The following is a 5,311-nucleotide window of genomic DNA, read 5'->3' as shown; positions in this document are numbered from 1 at the left end:
CAGGTCCACTGAGCCATTATTAGTGAGCCACAGAGCCTTCCAGGTCCACTGAGCCATCAGTGAGCCACAGAGCCTTCCAGGTCTACTGAGCCATCAGTGAGCCACAGAGCCTTCCAGGTCCACTGAGCCATTATTAGTGAGCCACAGAGCCTTCCAGGTCTACTGAGCCATTAGTGAGCCACAGAGCCTTTCACAGCTGCATATTTGAGATCTCTAAGATGATCTGGAGTTAAGAAGAGCCATCATGCAGGGCTGGGATGTAGCCTGGTGGTAAAGCACTCACCTGGCATGCACAAGGCTTGAAAGAAGGAATAAGATGATAAAGCATAGGCAAGGTCTGAACCTCCAAATAGATGATTAGACTACACAGGCATTAATTACGATTTTGTACTAATATCTACCTGTACAGAATGGACCTGCTAGCAGCATGCACTAATGTATACCTGCTTGTTGATGTAAGTAAAGAGGTTAACATTAAAACTAAGAACTAGTAACATGTAAACCAAAATATCTATTTTTCCATAGTTTGTATTCTATTAAATCAGGTCAGGAACAAAACGGAGCGACTAGCCTCCCACACTGGTCTCCGCTCATACATGTAGCGACTAGCCTCCCACACTGGTCTCCGTTCATACATGTAGCGACTAGCCTCCCACACTGGTCTCTGTTCATACATGTAGCGACTAGCCTCCCACACTGGTCTCCGTTCATACATGTAGGATTTCAGTGAACAGTCTGTTTCTGACCTAGATCTTAGGTTATTTATGCTCAAAGGGTGAGAAAAAAAGCCTCTCATTTGTATAAGGAAGAAAATGGCTCTGAGGAACATGACAAAGAATCTTCCATTTAATCCCCGTAAAACACATAAAGAAGAGAAGACATCTCTCATTCTTTTTTGTATTGTCAAGAAATAGATCTCAAAAATCCAAAAAAATATGCCTATTATTATTATTATTATTATTATTATTATTATCATTATTATCATATACCATTATTATCATTATTTGAGGGAAGGAGAGAAGACTTATCTGGTAAAGGCATTGTCCACCGCGGCTGAGGATGTGAATTTTGTCTCTGGGACTCCACAGTGAAAGAAGAGAATCTGCCCCTGTAGTTGTCCTCTGGCCTCCAAAGACACACACACACACACACACACACACACACACACCCTCAAACACACAAGCACACCTGCAAAATCCACGCACAAATGAAATAGTTTTTAATTGTGACGATGTTTTCAATAAGCTATTAAGTCTTTATATTCTCTGTGCCATTTAATTTTTTTAATGAAGCAGAGTTGGGGTTTATTCATTACTACGGATTTTAAACATACATATTAAGAGAGAAGTGCTCAGAACACTATGAGAGCACATGGGTGTGGCCTTCTCTGAGAGAGCGCTGCCATTGCTGAGTTCTTGTTCTTACTGGTGTACTTACATGTTAGAAGCAGTCAAGGCTGCTCTGTTCCTCCGTTATAAAGTAATGAAGATCGGGGGCTGTTTTTCCTAGGAAATATACAAGACATAAACAAATGATTTGTTTGTATGTGGGTTATATTGGTTTTTTTTTTCCTTAGAAAAGACTTTTACGATAAATTTAAACAAGAAAGGCAGAGCTATGGATAGCAGGCTAGAACAACTCATGGCCACCATTGTTAGTTCCCAACCTGCAGCTGCTACATTCCCAAGGCTCTCCCTCCCACACTAGCAGGAGCCCAGCCAGAATGAATGGACTCCACAGGGCTCACAAACAGAGCTGTGGACGACCAAGACTCTGCTACTGAAATGGAAGCCATCTGTCAAAATCCACATTTTCAGCTCGGTGCCCAAACAAATATCTTTTCCTCTAAAATTTCATCCTGTAATTTACCAGTGCTCTGCAGCTTGGAGACTCACACTATAGATCTTCCTTGCTGACAAGGGAGCCTTTCTACATAGCAAAAGAGTGCCACTGTAATCTACTTCCTAGGGGTGAAAGCAAGGCATTTTTGTCCCAAGGGGGAATTGAGCAACAACCATGGTCTCTGGCTGAGTAGCCCTGTGGGGAGCAGCGACAGTTCCCACAGTCAGAAGCCCAGCTGCAGAAGGGGCTATTTACGGAATTCAAGGAACTACATAAAACTGCAGCAGGGCTGGCTGGCCTTGCACAGTTATCTGGGGATGAAAACGACATCACAAAATGGTTTCCTTTTATATTATAAAATGCTCCTTTTTTAAATTTGGCATCTCGGTTATTTTTTACTTGATATCACCCCACCCTCTCAAAGAGAGAGAGAGAGAAAGAGAGAGAGCCAGCACTGGAGAAATACAACCCACACAAAGAACTAGTTTTTAAACTCAATTCTTTCTCCTTACAGTTTCTGAATTCTGTATTAGAAAGAATGGCTGATTGCTAGGGACAAAATCACACAGGCTCTGGTGTCCGGGGCAGGGCACAGGGGCGATACAAGAAAATTACCACTAAAGAAAGAGAGCTCTCTAGTAAATTATTAAGTACAACTTTGTATATTATTTTTTTCTTTTCTTTCTTTCTTTCTTCCTTTTTTTTTTTTTGGTTTTTGAGACAGGATATCACTATATGTATATGTGTGTATATATATATATCTCCAGGCTGGGCACAAATTAGCTGCAATCCTCAGCTTCCCAATGCTGGGATTCACAGGCATAAACCACTAAGGCCAGTTATGATGACCTTGAGCTGCCAGTCTTCCTGCCTCTGACTCCCAGGTGCTGTTGAGGTCACAAGCGTGGTCTATTCTGTACTGAATTTTGCTCAAATAATAATAAAAATAACAGCCATAATAATACAATAACTGTAAAACTAAACATTTAGCCACGCCTTTTTGACCATCATTCCCACATCTTCTGCTACTTTTTAAAGCCAAAAGAGATGTTGAATCCTGACGAAACGTAATTAAACTTAGTGTACTATAAAATGAAAAGCTGGAACTTTCAATAAAGGATGTAAACATAAATTCCGTGATTAAGTGTTAGGAAAAACCTTAGATGATTTTAACTGGTTTAAGGTTTAAACTACATATAATCATCCAACCCCAGTCTTCTTTCTTCCCTTCCCAACCCTTCCCAACTCCACCCCATAATGGATGATCGGCTAGTTGCCTTTGCCCGGCCTTTGTCTGAAGGATGCAAAGTCTACGGATGCTAGGGGGAAGGGGTGGGGGAGAGATTACCTCATACCATGTCGCTTGCACCAATCACCACTCTCCAGTCGCGGCTTCTCTGGGCAGACAGAGGGGTCTGGACCAACAGGAAAAGGCCCCGGCCCATCCCCATGGTGACCGGGCTGTATATAAGGAGCCGCATCCGCCCCAGTGCCGCAGGTTCTCTTACATCGACCGCCTAAGAGTCGCGCTGTAAGAAGCAACACCTCCTCTCGCCTCCGCCATCCGCCCGGCAACCGCGAAGCAGCAACCATGGTGAGCAAGCTTTCCCTGGCTCTCGGTAGATAGAGGGTGGGTGTCAGTCGCCCCAGATCTGCAAGGAGACGCCCAAGGTTTTGGTCACCTCTGCGGGGAAGGGTGGTCTCCATGCTTACTTAGCCCGTGAGCCCCGCCGCCGCAGTGCGGGACACGGAAACGCCCAGACAGGGAAGAACAAAGGCGGAGCCGGCGAGCGATCGCTGGCAGAGCCGGGGACTGCAGGGGACCATGGGGGACCATCGGGATGGGTGGGGGTGTCGCAGGGTCCTCTGCAGCGGGAGGGCAGGGCGGCGGCAGAGCCGGCACTCCAGAAACACCGCCCTACCTCTCCAGGAAAATGGTTAGTTTGTGTCGGATCCATGGCAGCCGCTGTCAGGGAGGCGCAGGGGCGGGGTTGTTTGTCTCTTGCTTCCGTGGCATTTTGGGAGGGGTTCGCTCTCACTAAGCCTCTCTCCTGAGCGGCTTTTAAATTTTTATTTAAAAAAATAAAACAATCACATTGTGGAACTGCAGTCTTACGGGATGTTTCGTTTGCAGGACTGTCAAAAATACGATTTACTTAACGGGGAGGTCTCGCTGAGGGGGGAGGAGAGCTGGATGGTTGGGTAATGACAAAGCCCACTTTGTGAAGCTCAGAGTACCCTGGTGGTCAGAACCCAGGGAGACGCCCTTCCCCGCCCCCACCCCCGCAGACAATGAAAGTTGCCCCACCACAACAGAAGTGTGTCTCTATAGAATAAAATCATAGTGGTATATTAGTGGTATGTAGAGATTCATCGGATAAAAATATTATTTTCTACTTTTAAATGTTAGTTATCTTTTCAATTTTTTTTCTTTATTGTTGGCACTGCTTCTGTGTTCTTTGTTTCTAACTTAGCCTGCTTTAAGAATGTTTGCGTTCCATACAGTGGAAAACCTTCAAAAAACAACGGATCTACTGCAAAGAAAGGAATTATACTCTACACCCAACCGTCTTTTGTTCTAATATATGTGCACTAATTCATTAATTCAGGCAAATGGCCCCAGATGGGTTAGAAGGGACCCTGACAGCGGCACAAAGAGATCACATAGACAGCTGCTGGAAATAGAGCTTTCTCTGTTAAATAATGTAACAGAGCACAGGCTAGCACTAGGCACAGAGAAGGAGGCGATGCAGAAGTCAGACTCAGTCTAGCTTGTAGTCTCGCCAGAGTTCTGATGGGGTCCGCAGGAGGAGGGTGTGGCTCCTGGCCTCAGCCGCAGCACGGATGTCTAGGTTGAAATACCAGGTCCTATAGAATGAAACCTTAAGCTTTGTGAGACTCTATCAAGCACGTAGCCTAGCCAGAGTATTGATGGGGTCTGCAGAAGGGTGTGGCTCCTGGCCTCAGACGCACTGCAGATGGCCATGTTGAAATACTAGGTCCTATAGGATGAAACCTTCATCCTTACTTATCAGGAAGAGATTCAATTAATGTAATTACAGATAATTATTTCATTTTACAGCATCTACACTTTGAATATTTTTCAAGTATGAAAACTGTTCTATTCAAGCAAGCCTGTGGGAACAATGGGTTTGCACCATGTCTTAAGCAGTATTAGGGTAACATTTAGGCCACACCCACTTTGGGTATTTGTGCTGGGTACTCCTCATTGTTCCTATTATTAGGCATGTGACTCCAAATCAATTTCAACAGTATTTGTATTTTTAGAAACACTTTAGGAATCTATTAAAATCTAAGATAGAAATACAGCTTAGTATTATAACAGCTTAATTTTATAATTTTTCTCCCCCTTTCCACAGCGTGAGTGCATCTCCATCCATGTTGGCCAGGCTGGTGTCCAGATCGGCAATGCCTGCTGGGAGCTCTACTGCCTGGAACATGGCATCCA

General features: G+C 44.5%; 2 long non-coding RNA genes across 2 annotated transcripts; one reads left to right on the top strand and one right to left on the bottom strand.

Annotated features, from left to right (window-relative positions):
* Positions 1–936: 936 nt before the first annotated feature.
* Positions 937–5,019, bottom strand: LOC116079261. Its single transcript, XR_004113848.1, has 3 exons — positions 3,765–5,019; positions 3,191–3,494; positions 937–1,505 (listed from the first exon to the last, which is right to left on the bottom strand). It is a non-coding gene; the product is annotated as an uncharacterized LOC116079261 (long non-coding RNA).
* LOC116079255 lies at positions 3,308–5,308 on the top strand. The gene is made up of 2 exons (XR_004113846.1): positions 3,308–3,436; positions 5,223–5,308. It is a non-coding gene; the product is annotated as an uncharacterized LOC116079255 (long non-coding RNA).
* Positions 5,309–5,311: the final 3 nt, after the last annotated feature.

The sequence above is a fragment of the Mastomys coucha genome, unplaced genomic scaffold, assembly GCF_008632895.1.
Source record: "Mastomys coucha isolate ucsf_1 unplaced genomic scaffold, UCSF_Mcou_1 pScaffold11, whole genome shotgun sequence".
Classification (NCBI taxonomy): Eukaryota; Metazoa; Chordata; class Mammalia; order Rodentia; family Muridae; genus Mastomys; species Mastomys coucha.
This window is presented reverse-complemented; position numbering and strand designations above follow the sequence as displayed.